At 60.2% G+C, this 14,741-nt stretch overlaps 1 long non-coding RNA gene across 1 annotated transcript; it reads left to right on the top strand.

The window, feature by feature from the left end:
- The first annotated feature begins 11,111 nt into the window (after positions 1 to 11,111).
- On the top strand, positions 11,112 to 13,420 carry LOC115523494. Its single transcript, XR_003971760.1, has 2 exons — positions 11,112 to 12,513; positions 12,985 to 13,420. It is a non-coding gene; the product is annotated as an uncharacterized LOC115523494 (long non-coding RNA).
- Positions 13,421 to 14,741: the final 1,321 nt, after the last annotated feature.

Below are 14,741 nucleotides of genomic sequence, written 5' to 3'. Positions count from 1 at the left end.
TCTCGGACTCCTGGCCTCCAGAGCAAGGAGGGACTAAATCGCTACTGTTTGAGCCTCCACTGAGGTGCTGTGTCGGGGCAACCCCAGGGAGCTAACGCTTAGCAGCGAGCCTGGGGCTCTGCCCTCAGGAGCCCTCCGAGTAGGAGGAAGGAATCAGATACTTACTTAACCTCTGAGCTCTAAGCTTTGTGCAACTGTGCAGCCGCAGGGGAGGCGTTCAATATTATAGCGTCTAGCCCTCCGTGAGAAGCTGGGCTTCTGGGAGCAGCTGCGAGATGGCAGCAGAAATAACCTGCATCACCAACACTAGGACAGCACCCGAAAGACTCCCTCCTTGGCCTCACAGCATCCCACGAGCGTGCAGAAAGCAAGACTTCGGGGGCTGGTGACCCCCGGGGAGAAATGGGGCCGAGCCAGCCGTCCGGCTCAGGCTGATGAGGGAGCCTGCAGCCTTACTCTGGGCAGAACGCGGTGCTGAATCCCAGCACCCAGGGCGAGCCCGCTCCGAAGCCACGTGAACCGAGGGGCTGTCTCCCAGTCGGCACTGCGGGTGGCAGGGCCTCTGGGAAAGGACATCACCTGCTGCCGCTTGTCCCCAAAGGGATCGGTTACGGCGCGCTTTGGAGAGGAATGGGGAGGCCCTCGTACCTGGGGTTGGGCAGCAGAAACCAGCTTCCCAGGCCAGGTGACGGCCCAGAGCTTGGATGTCACTTGGATGAGGGACTGGAGAGGCCACTCACCGAGTGATGGTGCCGAGCAAGACAGAGCCCGAGGCTTCCTGCACCAAGAATTTGGCAAGATGGCTCTAGGTTTTGTTTTGCATCTGAAACCAAAGAGGAGATGCCAACCACTAATGAAGGTTACATTTCCCCAGCCTCTAGAGAGCCGCTGTCTCCATCCAGTCGTGACAAGGTCCCAGCTGAGCATCAGCAGAGCCTTCCTGCACGCAAAAGTGCACACACACACACACACACACACACACACGCACGTCTCCCCCGAAAGTGCATTTGGGATCTGTTTGTTTTGTTTTGTTTTTTGCCTGTTCCCAGGGGACACCAGGTCCTCTGAATCCTGGTTCCTTGGCAGAGTCCAGAGGAGAAACCTTAGAACAATTCCTCCCCGTTCTGTAAATCCTTCCAGGAGCCACCAGCACGGGAGTCGGGGGTCCCGGGTTTTAGTCTCAGAGGTGGGAAACCTTATCACGCTGGAGTGAGTGTCACCCTGGGGTCAGAAGATCCGAATTCGCACCCGCTTCCCCGAACACCAGTTGTGTGATTCTGAGCTCGTTTCACGCCCTCCCAGTGACCCCATCCCATGGTCAAGTACTATCCGCGCCCCCCGGAAGTAAGTAAATGGAGCTTCGCCTGTAACAGCAGCACGTGGCACATGACAGCAGGTGGCTGAGCAGCCCTGATGTGACACTGAGCCTCTGCCCCCCGCCCCGGGTCCCCACAGGCACCGTGAGGGAGGGGCTCGTGAAGTCCCTCCGGACATTTCCAGCTTCTCGAGCCTCCCGCTCTTAGCGCAACTGAGCTGCAGCCTTCACACGGTTACCAGTCCGCAGGGAAAGTCAAGGGAAAGAAATCACTGCCCCAAATTCTGCTCGTGGCGGAACCAACTTTAAGCCAGTGCTAAGCCGCAGTTGACTGTGGAGCCTGGGTGAATTCCCAGCTGAGTAAGACAGATTCCAAAAGCAAATGATTTCAAAGGTTTGCGATCTCACGGCTCCAAAATCCCGGGCTTCAAAACCCTGACCTGCCTCAAGCAGGGACGTGTGCCCGGCAAACGCTTGGGGCAGGTGCCCTCGCTGGGCTCCTCGCTGTCCCGTCGGCCCCTTTGCACCCTCGTGGACCGAGGAGGAAACTGGGGCTGGCGGAGCCCAAGCGGGGGGACCTGGCGGTGAGAGCCCACTTCACAAGCCCGAGCCTGCCTGGCAGGGGAAGAAGGTTCGAGCCAGGGCCCGTGGCCATTCAGCTCACTGCCAGCTGGGTGGCCTCGGGCGAGGCCCTGACCGCTCTGGGTCTCCCTCTCCTTACCCGCGAGTAGGGGACTCCAACCCTCCGAGGCTCGGGAGACTTCGATTCCGAGCCTCTAAGGACGCACCCGTCAGTGCGGCCTGCGGACCCGCAGCAGAAATGCACAGTTCCGGGCCCCACCCCAGACCCGCCGACTCGGAATCTGCACTTAAACACCACCGACGCCCAGCTGACTCGGGGGCACGCACACTGCCTCTTTCGTGGTCACCAGAAAGTTTGGCAAAATGGAAACGACACCACCTCTCAAAGCAGATGCGTCTCTGTGGGGCCGCCGCCCTCACGAGACCCACTCCCCGGGAGCCGCCACCCCCCCCACCCCGGCTCCTCCAGCATCCCCCATGCCGAGCCCAGAGCCCTTACCTGTAAAGCCGCTGGCCTGGCTCGGGCCCACCGTGCTGACCAGAGCCAGCAGGGCCAGCCCGAGGGTCCCGAGCATGGTCGTCGGAGGCAGAGCGGCTCTAGGCCTCTCCTGGGCGGCTACACAAAGGGGTCTGGGCCACCGGGGCCCGGAGAAAGGGCCCTTCTGTTCCTGCTGGCGGTGGCGATGGCTTCAGAAAGCGTGCTCCGGGGGAACGGTCCCTTATGCCTGCTTGTTAACACCCGCCACCAGCGCGGCCGTGTCCCTCGGGGGGCCCGCGTGGCACAGCCCATTCTCGCAGCAGACAGATTGCATCTTTCGGGAAAGGTGAGTACCCAACCGCCAGGCGGCATCGCTAGGGCCCATCTCGTTGTTACGCAGAAAACACATTTCAGACCCAGATCTGACTCCCTCCATCAAGCACGAGGTATTCTCTTACCTTATCGTCGCAAACTGGCAGGAGAAAACAGCACCAAATCAAAGTGGTACATCAGATTCAGCAAAGCGTCCTTCACACCGCTGGACAATACGGAACAAAGCCATAAAAATGTTCATAGGCCGGAACCCAGAGACCTCTTCCTGAGGGGTGATCTGAGGGCCGCGAAGCGGCAGTCTCAGAGACGTCCGTTCCCGGTCAGCATCTAAAAGGGAAAAGCGTCAAAGTGGGCCACCACGGGAGAGCGGGAACGTGACTCATCACCGAGCACCCAGACGCACCAACATGGACCCCGGCGGGCTCGCCACGAAGATGGCGGTACGGCAGCTCACGGCGTAAAGTCAGAACGGTCCCCACAAGGCCATCTCCACGAGGACACAATTCTGTTCGCTCCTGTGAACAGGGGAGCCAGAGGAGTGAAAAACGGAGCGGGTGATGGGGCTTCAGCCCACGTACGTTTTATCTCGGTGGCCGCCACGCCCGGTGTGTGCGTTTGGCGTGTAAGTTTCACACGAGGTACTTTCTCGTGGGTGACGCCGTCCTCGTCGTCCGTCAGGCTGTCTTTCGCTGCTTGGTTGGCACCGAAGCTGGAGCCCGTTAGCGCCAGGTCAAGAGCTCACTAGTTCCGCTGGGAAGACTCTCAGGGAAGGTGACCGAGATCCGTCTTGGCCGGAGGGTTCAGAGGTGTTATTCCCCTGGCGCTCTCACCACAACACAGGCCTTCCAGAAAGGCACCTTCCAGCCTAACTCCCACAGCACCGTTGCTACACCTCCTATCCTCAGTAGGTTAACCGCTAGGATGACGGACGGCCGCGTTGGCGCGGTTAGTGGTTACAGGACAGATTCCAGGACAACAACAAAGAGGAGGTGGAAACGATCAGGCAGCGGAGGGGCTCAGCGCGAGCGTCTTGGAAGGCAGTGCCCTCTGCAGAAAGCCGGGAGTCAGGATTGACTCAGAAACCGCTGGGATTAAAAAAAAAAAAAAAAAGTTTCAATACGAAAAGAATACGTCTTGAAGCTATAACGCAATAGTCGAGAAAAGACGGAATTTAATCAGCAGCAGCGGTAAATGAAAAAGCCTGAACGTTTAAACATGTGAGATTGAATCCGTATTGCGATATTCTTCTATTTCTGAGAGCCGTGACCACTGTCACGGACGAGAGCGTCTATAAAATAGGAAGGTGCGGTCACACCTTCACACTCTAAAACTGGAAAGTGGTCCTGTGTGCTATTTTCTCGCACGTTCAGAACTACTACTCTATGGAGTGGATCCCTTGCTCCCATTGCACAGATACGGAAACTGAGGGTCAGAGAGGCCACACAGCCAGTGACCGGGAGATTCGATCCTGAAGCCCGAGTTCTTCGCAAATCACTCCCTGTCTGGCCAGGGCTCCAACCGGGAGAACGCCCAGCCGGAGGCCCCAAGAGAGCCGAGCGAGGTCAAGACATCTCTCCGGCTGAGCACTTCGTGCTGATTTGGAATTGTCCACGAAACGTTGTCACAACGTGCTTTCCCTTTATATCAAAACTCACGGGATCCTAAGAAACTCTCAAAAGTGACCATCTGTTTCGAGCTGGGTCCTCCCTCACCCTCCTTTTCTTACAAGCACAAAAAGAAAACCATGGGCGTCCTTTTCACTTCATCCACAGTGAGGTATTTCCTTCCAGCTACTATTTATGCATGTTTTCCTGCATGATGGCCGCAGGGTTTTTCCACGTTCTTCTTTTCCATGTAAACGCTCTGAGGAGAAAATAACCACACACCGTAACGTGGCGGGGAGAGGGGAGTCTCTCCAGGACGTCACGCCCGTAACTTCAAGAAGGGTCTGGTCACGTGTCCACCCGGCAAAGAGCCCCCGCCCCCAGGCCCCTTGTCCCCAGGCGGGGCCCCTGTGAGGAAACCCCAGCATCTTGCCCAACACGGTGCCCAAGAACTAGGGATCTCAGGGGGGTTGCTGGTGCACTGTGACACTCGTTCACACACACACACACACACACACACACACACATGCACGCACACATCCATGTGTGTGGACAGGCACGTTCACACTCACGTGCTCTCACGCGCGTGCACATCCATGCACACTCGCTCGCACTCGCGTGTGCGCGTACAGTGCAGGTGCTTGCACGCTCACCCTGTTGCCTGTGCGCGCGCACATACTCCCAGGTGCTTGCACACTCACACTCTAACGTGAGCGGGTGCAGACGTGCCCCCTGCTTGCACGCTCTCGCGCTTGTGTGTGCACGCGCACGTGCCGACACACACGCCTGCTCGCTCATACACGGGCACACACACCCACGGGATGCCGATGTGCTTCCTGTCCCTGGAACGTGTCTCCAAGGACGTGAGCGGCGCCCGAGCTGGGCCCCCCGCCTGCCCTCTCCAGCTGCAGGAAGAGGGTGAACGGACCTCACCGGCACCTTCTCATCTCAGGCTCTGAGGTCCCTCCTCCTGTGAACGACAGACCCCACCACAAAATCACCACTGTCGTTACCCTGCGGGCCAAAACGTATGTGCCCCCAGCGCTGTCCTAGGACGCGGCAATCTCGTCCCAAGGGATGGTGTGAGCGGCCCCGGGGAGAGGGGCTCGCCACAGTGGTCTAGGGCAGGGGTGACACGTGGGGTGACATTGCTCACAGCCCCCTTTCCAGAATCCTGCTCAACACGCAGCCTTGACAACGACCATCTATCTGGTGGAACGTGCCTCCCTGCCTCACCCGGCCTCGGGCTGGGGGGACGACAGTGCGGGGGGACACACAGGTGGCAGGGCGTCCTGCGGGTGTGGGGGCTCGCCGTGGGACCTCCCCCCGGGGTCCCGGCTGCAGGGTCAGGTCCCTGTGGGAACTGGGGGCTCTGGGCAGGGGTGGCGTGGGGTCTGCTCTGCTCCCTGCCAATTGGCGGGGACCGCGCTGGGGGTGGGGGGAGGCGCCTTCGGCTCTAAGGGGAGCTGGGCGGGGCTACCTCCAGGGTCAAGGGCTGGAGAGGAGCCCAGTGAGGCTGTAAGAAGGTCGGGTTCAGAGGTTCGGATCCAACCCAGGCTGTGTTACCCAGAATGGTGTTTCCTGGGGGCATGGTGTCCCCAGGAGGGGCCTTTTGAAAACGCAGGTAACTTCTCGGCCAGGGGGACTCAGGTGAGAGCTTGAGGACCCCAACGACATCCTTGCAAACACCCGAGGACCCTCCGGTGGGGGCGGCTCGGCCAGAAAATCGCTCCGGACAGGGCAGGGGAGCTGGCCTCCCCGGGACCCACCCCTCCGGAGAACCGACAACAAAATGACACCACCCACCGCGTGACAGCCCCCAAAGCCTTCTGAAGAGTTCTCAGGGCCTCCCTTGTTTTCGCTGTGGCCGTGTTCTTCCTCGTCCCACGGGCATCTACACGCAAACACACACGCATTTTTTATCCTTGCCTTACGTTTTCCTTTTGTGTTTAGCGTTGCAGATCCCGTAGATGCTGCTGCTCAGACCCCCAGTCCTGTCGATCAGGATACACACTTTCTGTCCAAGCCTGAATGAAGCCATGCTCTCCTTACGGCGGGAAGATCCCCGTGGCCCAGGGAGTAAGGCTGCCCCACGGAGCTCCGGTGCCACGGAGGCACACGGGGGAGGTAGGTGAGGACGCTGCTTCTGCAGAGGGCATCCCAGCAGAGCGACCCCCTCCGCGAGAAGTGCCAGCCTTCACTGCCCTTGTGATGACCCTCCAGAGTGCTCTTGGGGGTTTGGGGTCAGTGCTGGGGGAGTGGGATCCGGAAACTGTGGCTTCGGCCACGATCGACCTCGCTGCGGTGCCCAGCTTGATTGTGAGGCTGTGGCTGGTCACTGCCCTTGGCCGTGCTCTAAAGATGTTCCATGAGGAAGGGTCTGAAGGAAGGAAGACGGGTGCAGAATAAGAACGAGCCGCCCAGAAACTCGGGGATGCCGGATAGAGGGCGGGCGGCCCGGGGAGCAGGTGTCCTGTGGCCTGTGGTCCGCACTGCGGCCCACCAGCCTGCTTCCGGAAAGATTTCGGCTTTAATTACGGCTCTGAGAGGCCTCGTGCGCACGCACCTCCTACTTGGGGCGAAGCCACCCCTGGGGGCGGAGGGGAGGATTCTCAGAAGCAGAGGGGCCCCACCAGGGGGCGGGTCAAGTCTGTGGCTTTCACCCCTGCCCGCCCTAAGGACAGTGTCACCCAGGTGCCCGGCCTGCCTGGGACCGAGGCATCTCTCGGGACGCGGGACTCTCGCTACGAACACCGCGGCGTCCCCGTGAAAACCAGAACGGGTGTGTCGACTATTGGGAAGCTCTTTAAGAAATTCCAGCCCCCACCTCCCAACCCAGGGAAGGGGCCCAGCATCTCTGGGGGAGGGAGAGGACCCCTTTCTTTAAGGCACCTGGGGGAATTTCAAGGGGCAGCAAGGTTGACAGCCGGTGACCCAGTCCAGACCCTGGACGGTTTGCCAATAAGGAAATAAAAGTGGGGTGCCCTCGGTGAGGGGGCATAAAAAGATATGTCCACGTTCTAACCCCCGGTGCCTGTGAATGTAAACCTACTTGGAGGTGGAGAGTCTTTGCAGACGCGATTAACAGAAGGGTCCCGGGATGAGGTCCTCCTGGATCCAGGGTGGGTCCTAAATCTGATGACCGGGTGTCCTCATAAGAGCAGGGGAGCCAACGGGAGCCGCACAGAGGGGGAGGCTGTGGACGGACAGAAGCAGAGGTCGAAGGGAGGGGTCTGCAAGCCTAGGCTGGTGGCAGCGCTTGGAGACTGGACGAAGCGAGGAAGGACCCTCCCTCTGAGCCTCCAGGAGAAACCGCCCCTGCCCATGCCTTTCATCACGCCCCCCGCCCCCGGGCCTGGCCCTCTTACCGCCCCCCTCCCCCACTGCCCCGCCCCCGTGGGCCCCCCAGTTCCGGCAGAGATTTGGGGGGCGAACGGGAAGAGATGGCATGCATGGGATCCGTGGGTGGGTAATCACATCATCGCTGCAGGAAGTGTGTCCGTCAGTCTAAAATAACATGGTCAGGTTTCCACCCCTTCCAGGCTCAGGGGTTTCTGCCCTTTGCAGGGCTGCAGGGAAACCTTCGGGAAACATCTCCAAAGGTGATCGACGACGCTAGGTGCTTCCCGGTGTGGTTGACTGCCCAGCTCGCATTCCTTCCCCGCCGACCACAGGAGGAAAAATCCCTCCCTTTGATCTACTGGGTCTGTAACGACTCCACCCCACCAGAAAGGCGCCTTTCCCCTCCTCTGGAAGGAATCTGTTATCTCAGCCACATCTGGGCGGCTCCCCACGGGGTCACGGGCACTGGGCCTGCCCCACAAGGCTTCTCTGCAAACCTCGCCACTTTCGCTTACAAAATCTCTCCCGTCCTCTCATTCATGTACCATCTACTGTGAGTGGTTTCAGAGAGTGCTGTTTTTGTCCCGAGGCCTTCATCCTGCCTGGAGGGTCCTGGGTTCAGCACGGCTTGGGAGCAGGGCCTGGGGGGAAAGTGCCAGAGGGGCCAGCATCGGGGCATTCAGGCCCCAACCTGGCCCCAGCACCCCCCCGCCCCGCCTCTCCGCCAGCTGTGTGTGACAGCATTTCTTTCTGTGCACGATCGGTCCCGAAAAACCTTTCGTGTACGTCGAGGCCTGGATGTCTGTGCCCCTCAAATGCCATCGGTCTTGCTGGTTCTGTGAGAAGTGGCCAGAGGTGCGCTCAGAGCCTCTGGGCTGGGGGAGAAAGTGCCCGAGGTCAACGCCAAAGCCAGCCTCAGAGGCACCATGAGCGCACTCTGCCAGCCTCCGTGGGTCCATCTCACTCCCCTGTCCCTGTGAGCAGCTCGGGGCCTGGTTCCCCAGCAGCCCCAGGGGACACCGGAAGCTGCTGGGGACACGTGTGGGGCCAGGGCGAGGTCACTGCTTCTTACGTGGGCAGACACATGCCTTCTCTCTCGGACACGTCCAGCCCTGCCGGCTTCAGCTTCTGACACTGCTCAGCCAGAGGCCGGAAACAGGAAGTGAGGATGGGGGAGGGGGTGCTGTCGATACAGACAGTTCGCGGATGAGAACAATCAAAGCTACAAGAAAGGAGAGGACACGAGAGGCAAATCGGCAGCACGAAACACTGGATGTCCTGGATGGTGGGTCTTTTCACCGACAACCTGTTTGCAGAGTCAGCTCCTCACCTGTTCACGCATTCACGCCCCAGCCGTCCCCACGCCCTTCTGGGACACCCCGGGAGCTCAGGACCCAGACCCAGAAAGCCTTCCGGTCGGTTGTGGGTTACGCCGCGTCCCCCAGGAAGCAACGGTCAAGCCTACCCGGGTACCTGTGAAATGGGGCCTTTGCAGATGCAACTGAGCTAAGACGAGGTTATGCTGGCTTAGGGTGGACCTAAGTCCAACTGGACTGTGTCCTTGTAGAGGGAAAGGCCGTGTGACAACAGAGGCGGGGATGGCCGTGAGAAGAGCCTAGCCCCACAGAAGCGATCGCGGCCCTGTGACGCCTGGGTTCGGGCTTCCGGCCTCCAGACTGGGAAAGAACACATTTGCCCTGGTTTGTGGTGCTTTCCTGGCGGGAGTGATCCGGCAGAAAGTGTGATGCCCAAGGCGGACATTGAACAGGTTCCCAAGCAGTCATTTACCACGGTAGGTATGTCGCCACGGATGAACGCCGAGACCTGCGGGGAGCGGACACGGCCCGCGAAGGCTGTGGGCCAGGACCTCGGTTCCTGTAAGGAACCTGTCGGGGGGGACGGTCCCTGAGGCTCAGAGGGCACGGGGCGAGGCCCCGCCCCAACCCGGAGTCCCCGTCCTTCCAGCCGTCACCCGGGGTAGCGTGGCATCGGAGGCCCGCGCCTCTCCTGGAGTAGGCATCACCCCTGCACCTGTGCGCAAGGTGCTGACCCCTCAGGGGCATGAGACGGGGCCTCCGTGTCCCTCAGGGCCGGGTCAGAAGAGGTAGTCTTTAATTTCAGGAGGTATTTGGGTCAGATAACGAGGCCTGTTAAGCCCTGGAATGCCTTATCTGGAGCGCTGTCGTGAAAAAAAGGCCGGCTCTGGGTGAACCCGCCAGAGGAGGTGGGGCTCCCGCCACCCCCACCCCTGCGCCCCACCAGGGCCACAATCCCGCGCACCTCCAGCCTCTGCGTCTGAGGTCATGGCTCAGCAGCGGGCGGCTTCAGCCCCGGGGAAGTGGGGTACAACACGGCAAGGGGGGGCCCAACTCCCGATCCAGCTCCGACCCTATCCCTGCACTCACGTGCTGGCAGCTTTGGGAGGCCCTTGGGCTGCGTCCTCGTCTGCAAACAGACAGTAGGCCACCCCTCATCGCTGCGTCACCGAGGCCAGCGTCCCCCCTCCCTCCTTAAGAAGGCTAAGTACGCGAGTGACCGTGAGGTGACCTTGGACACGGAAAGGGCTGTGCAATGTCAGCTCCAGTCACCGTCTGTGGGGGGGGACCCGCGGGCCAAACGGACTCCTTCCCCCAGGTCACCTGGGGACAGACCGCTAGGCAGCAAGGGCCTAGCCGTGCTGGACCCAGAGGGGAGCTGGCCGGTCCCCACGAGGGGTACAGGCAGGGAACGCTCAGCCCGGGCGGGGCCAGGGGGTCGGGCAGCAGCTGGTCAGGGTGGAGGCAACCGGTGACGGTGCGGCCGCCAGGACAGGGTGAGTCGTGAGCACCCGGACGACACAGACAGGGAACCAGGGCCGGGGCTCGGGTGGCTGGCCTCAGGGAGGTCCACCAGGAATGGCAGGGCTGGCCCTGGGCCCAGACACTGCTGCCCCTAGAAGGGAAACGGCCAGGGCTGTCGTGGGGTGGGGGCGGGGGAGCCCCGAGCAGATCGTCACAACCTGAACACTAACAGGCATAGAGCCGAGCTCCAGGCCCCGGGTCTGGGGTCCAAGCCGGCCTGAGGTGGGAGGCCGAGGTCAGGATTCACGACAGGGCCGGGCCTGGGGGGCTAACGCTTGTGAGGACAGCGGGGCCATCGGGTCAGGGGTGGGCCAACGAGGAGACAAATAAAATACTGGTCCAACTGGCCCCAGCTCAAATACTGAGTTTGTCTGCGCTTTCCCGCCCCCATCCCGGCCCCCTCCCCCTCCCCCTGGGTTGTTGGCCCCTTTATACTTTATATGGGGGGGGGTTCTTTTTTTTAACTTTTTAATAAATATTTATTTTTGAGAAAGAGAGACAGAGCGTGAGTGGGGGAGGGGCAGAGCAAGAGGGAGACACAGAGTCCGAAGCAGGCTCCAGGCTCTGAGCTGTCAGCACAGAGCCCGATGCGGGGCTCGAACCCCTGAAACCGCGACATCATGACCTGAGCCGAAGTCGGATGCTTAACCAACTGAGCCACCCAGGTGCCCCACGTGAGTGTTCTTTAAAGATATCTACCCTGATAGATGGTGGGGACCACCATGGGCGGGATCATGGCCAGGACTGCCTCTTCCTGGTACCCAGACCCTTGTCTAGCATACAGTAGGTACTCAATAAATGCGTGTCGGCTGAATGGCCTTGGGTCAGCCGTCAGGCACATTAGGGGGGTCACCAAAAGGGAGGTGGCCTTCCCTACCCTATGTTCCAGGAGCAACTTATGCTAGATACACAGACAGCCTATGCTCCCCAGGACAAACACAACCACTCTGGCATGCGGGCCATCAGGAAAATGCTTTGCTCTGGTGGCTAGGGCTCAGGCCCCTTCGCCCTCGCCTCATCCTGGGAGATCACAGAGTGGAAAGTTCCTCTCTCGGCAGTTATCCGCACCTGCTTCCCGGTGAGGGAATCCAAGAGTAAGGGGAAGTCACTCCCAGGTGAGAGAGACCGATGCTCAGAGGTGCACCGGTCTTAGAAATCTACTGAAATCTAATATTGTCAGGTATCTCAGGTTCTTCCAGGGGCGGCCGCTCCCTCCACACTACCTTGCCCGTCTTTCTACCACTGTACAATCACTGACCAAGGACAGACGGAGTGCCGCGCCCCAGGACAGGGTGAAGTCTGCACCCCAGACCTCATCGTCCTGGCTGCTCTGGTTTTCCAAGCGAGCGGACGGGCCATCCCGGGGAGAACCTGACTCAGGGCCGGCCCCGCAAGGCGGTTCTTTCTGGCAAGCAAAAATATCCGCTGGAAAGCCGCGGGCGGGCATTTAAACCAACAGCAACAACATCATGACAGGGTGGAACCTTCCGCTGGAGACTCAGGCCCGAGGCGGGGGGATGCCTTCCAACGGGCAGGAGAGTAAGGTGGCCACAGTCACCCTGAAGGTTTGGTGACGGGTTCTTAAAACCGGGTACTTCCTTCCTGATGACCAAGCCCTCTTCTATTTTCCGAAGGCTACGGGGTTTTTGGAAGCGGGGTTAGGAGGAACGGTCTCTCGGCAAACCTCGAACATGCACGAAGCAAGTCCACTGGCGCTCCGTGACTTTGCTGAGGCTTTTCGGGGGGAAGGGAGGGCCTGGGGTTGCAAGCCCAGCATTGGCAGAGCAAATAACTGAGTGTTTACCAAGCAGCGTTCCGTGGTTTGGGGCTTGTATAAATAAAAGATAGACCGATGAGAAAGTCCAAACGGAAAGACCGGCTTGGAATGCCTCCCTTGGCGGGGGTGGGGGCGGGCCGTGGCCGACATTTTTCCATCCCAGAAGGAAAAGATAGCACTGTGTTTCCAGCACCTCTGAGGCATGAGTCGCGGAGAAACGCTACACGCAGCGTGGGCCTCGTGTAAGTGTCTCTGCAGAGGGTTTGCACGGGTCGGGGCTGCCCTGACAAGGAAGGGATAACCCAGGATAGCAGATGCAGAGGGGTGACTAGTATCCCCCCGCCCCCGCCAAATTCAGGTCCACTCAGAAGCTCAGAACGTGACCTTCTGGAAAGAGGGTCTTCGCAGATGTGACTAAGGTTAAGGCTCCAGAATGAGACCCTCGTGGATCATGACGAGCCCTGAGTCCAATGCCACACACCCCCCCCCAACACACAGAGGTTGAACAGATGCGGCTACGAGCCAAAGACCCCCAGTGCCAGCCCCCGACACCAGCAGCGGGAAGGGGCAGGGGCAGGAGACAAACACACACACACACACACACACACACACACACACACCCCAGGACCTCAGAGAGAGACAGCCCTGCCCCATCCTGGATTTCAGACTTCTGGCCTCCAGAACCACGAGACCATACATTTCTGCTGTTTCAGGCTGACAGATTTTATGGTGATTTCCTGCAGCAGCCACAGGACACTGCGACAAATGGAAAGGAAAGGGTCGCACGGGGCTCAGGCAGGATCCTTGCCCGGGTCTGCTCACTCTGGGTCTGGAGACGTCTTCGCGTAGACACTTGGTTACGGGCGCGCCCGCGGGCAAACCACAACGCTGGGAATCCCTCTCCTGCCGAGATCTGTTGGTTCCGGAAAGATCGTGCCTCCGGGTGTGAGAAACAACCAGTACAGATCATTTCAGTGATTTGCCCCCAAGGTTTCCGAACTGAGAAGAAGGGTGGACGCTGACAACGGAGCAGAGGCTGGGGCAAGGCGGCGCCCGTCCCTCTGGCCTCGCGCTGCACGCCTCGGTCAGAGAAGGGCGGTGTGGCCTGGGGGGTAGGGCCATCCCAGGCGAGGCCCCGCCGGGCCACAGCGACACCATCACACGGGGCCTGCCGGTCCACCCGGCAACCGAGGGATTTGGCCACAGCCTCCCGCCCTTCCTTCCAGAGCTGAGACCCAGAGATGCACAATAATTTGAAATCCTCCTTCTCTCAGTGTTTATAGAGTAGCAATAAAATGGCCTTTGGATCCTTCGATTGATCCTCTTGGAAATGCTCTCTCTTGCACGGATGGAGGGGAAGAAGGAAGGGAAGGAGGGAGGAAGGGCCTCGGTGGGCCCAGCTCTGGCCTGGAGCCTGCAGACCTGTCATAGCCTCACGTGGAGCTTGGCGGAGAAGGTCGGAGGGGGGAACCAGAAGGAGACCCTCCCACCGCCTGCCCCTCCCCGCCGCCCCCCCCCCCCGGGGAACCCTAGAGACAAGGGAGAGGCGAGGAGGGGCAAGGCCTTTGCAGGGCTGCATCTGGCCTCTCGACCCTGGGTTCCCCACACACAGAAAGTCCCGAGTGACGGGGGCGCACCTGGGGGGCTCAGTTGGTTAAGCATGTGACTTGAGCTCAGGTCATGATGTCGTGGTTCATGAGTTCGAGCCCCCCATGGAGCTCTCTGTTGTCAGCCCTGAGCCCGCTTTGGATCCTCTAGCCTCTTCTCTCTGCCTCTCTCTCTCTCTCAAAAATAAATAAACATTAAAAAAGGAAGGAAGGAAGGAAGGAAGGAAGGAAGGAAGGAAGGAAGGAAGGAAGGAAGGAAGTCCGAGTGATGGGACTTCCTGTCCGGTGGTATTCTGGGTGGTTTCACCTGTGCCCGTGGGCCGTCTAGGGTGGTGCCGGGATGCCCAGGTAGGGCTGTGAGGCAGGAACTAGGGTTTCACTCGACCTTTCTTGGGGGTCCTCTCCCCTGATCCCGAACTCCCCAGCGCGCTCCTGCCTGCCCGGACGCACAACCCCCACTGCCCCTCACCACTCGCTCCCCCACCCCCACCCCCGACGCCAGCGGCCCTGGCCACCTTCCGCTGCCTGCCACACGGTCCCCCCTCCACCCTGGATGCCCACTGCACTCTGGCTGGCACCAGCTAGAGTTCGGATCCTCCCTGCGGACCCACCACTCATTAGCTGACGGCGATACAGACGGGTAAAAGCCGGTGGGATGTGGACGTGCTCGGGAGGGGTGGGCAGGGCAGGCCTGGAGCCCGCGTTTGGGAAGGGCTCCCCCAGGGAGGACGGAAGCAGGCGTGCTGGCCGATGCCAGGAGTCTGAAAGTCTGTCACGGGGAAGAAGCACAGATTTGTGTGAGAGAAAGTCGAAAATTGGAACTAGGGATGCCGGCTAGAGGTCTTCCCCACGTCCTACCATGC

The sequence above is a fragment of the Lynx canadensis genome, chromosome C2 (genome assembly GCF_007474595.2).
Source record: "Lynx canadensis isolate LIC74 chromosome C2, mLynCan4.pri.v2, whole genome shotgun sequence".
Lineage (NCBI taxonomy): Eukaryota > Metazoa > Chordata > Mammalia > Carnivora > Felidae > Lynx > Lynx canadensis.
The sequence above is the reverse complement of the archived record's forward strand: the minus strand, read 5'-3'. Positions and strand labels throughout refer to the sequence as shown.